This window comes from Arachis ipaensis, chromosome B2 (assembly GCF_059453495.1).
Source record: "Arachis ipaensis isolate K30076 ecotype BB chromosome B2, ASM5945349v1, whole genome shotgun sequence".
In the NCBI taxonomy this organism is placed as follows: domain Eukaryota; kingdom Viridiplantae; phylum Streptophyta; class Magnoliopsida; order Fabales; family Fabaceae; genus Arachis; species Arachis ipaensis.
This window is the reverse complement of record NC_142437.1, coordinates 81,948,942-81,950,120: the sequence shown is the minus strand read 5'-3', so window position 1 is coordinate 81,950,120 and position 1,179 is coordinate 81,948,942. Positions and strand designations below refer to the sequence as shown.

General features: G+C 41.2%; 1 non-coding gene across 1 annotated transcript; it reads right to left on the bottom strand.

The window, feature by feature from the left end:
* Positions 1–488: 488 nt before the first annotated feature.
* On the bottom strand, positions 489–596 carry LOC148574600 (small nucleolar RNA R71). Its single transcript, XR_015905573.1, has one exon. It is a non-coding gene; the product is annotated as a small nucleolar RNA R71 (small nucleolar RNA).
* Between the last annotated feature and the right edge of the window lie 583 nt (positions 597–1,179).

The window sequence follows — 1,179 nt, the reverse complement described above, 5'->3', positions numbered from 1 at the left end:
GAAAGAACTCTTAAGAGGAAACCAAAAGAAGCTAAGGCACAACCCTCTGTAGAGGACCTGACAGAAATTTTCAAAAAAGAAGGAGACATGCCGAACCTAATAACAATGGTGGAGGTGCAAGGAAGATGCTTGGTGACTTTATTGCACCCTCTTCCAACTTCTATGGAAGAAGCATCTCAATTCCTGCAATTGGAGCACACAACTTTGAGCTTAAGCCTCAATTAGTTTCTCTAATGCAGTAGAATTGCAAGTTTCATGGACTTCCAATGGAAGATCCTCATCAGTTTTTAGCTAAATTCTTGCAAATCTGTGAAACTGTCAAGACCAATGGAGTTGATCCCGAGGTCTACAGGCTTATGCTTTTCCCTTTTTCTGTAAGAGACAGAGCTAGAACATGGTTGGATTCACAACCTAAGGAAAGCCTGAACTCTTGGGAAAAGCTGGTCAGTGCTTTCCTGGCCAAATTCTTTCCACCCCAAAAGATGAGCAAGCTTAGAGTGGAAATCCAAACCTTCAGACAGAAGGAAGGTGAGTCCCTCTATGAAGCTTGGGAAAGATATAAGCAATTGATCAAAAGGTGTCCTTCTGACATGCTTCCAAAATGGAGCATCATATGTATATTCTATGATGGTTTGTCTGAGTTGTCAAAAATGTCATTGGACCATTCTGCAGGAGGATCTCATCATCTGAAAACCCCTATAGAAGCTCAGGAACTCATTGAAATGGTTGCAAATAACCAGTTCATGTACACCTCTGAGAGGAGTCCTGTGAACAATGGGACGCCTCAGAAGAAGGGAGTTCTTGAAATTGATACTCTGAATGCCATATTGGCTCAGAACAAAATATTGACTCAGCAAGTTAATATGATTTCTCAGAGTCTGAATGGATTGAAAGCTGCATCCAACACTACTAAAGAAGCATCTTCTGAAGAAGAAGCTTATGATCCTGAGAAGCCTACAATGGCAGAGGTGAATTACATGGGAGAACACTATGGAAACACCTATAATCCTTCATGGAGAAATCATCCAAATTTCTCATGGAAGGACCAACAGAAGCCTCAACAAGGCTTCAACAATAATGATGGAAGAAATAGGTTTAGTAATAGCAAGCCTTTTCCATCATCTTCTCAGCAACAGACAGAGAATTCTGAACAAAGCCATTCTAGCCTGGCAGCCATAG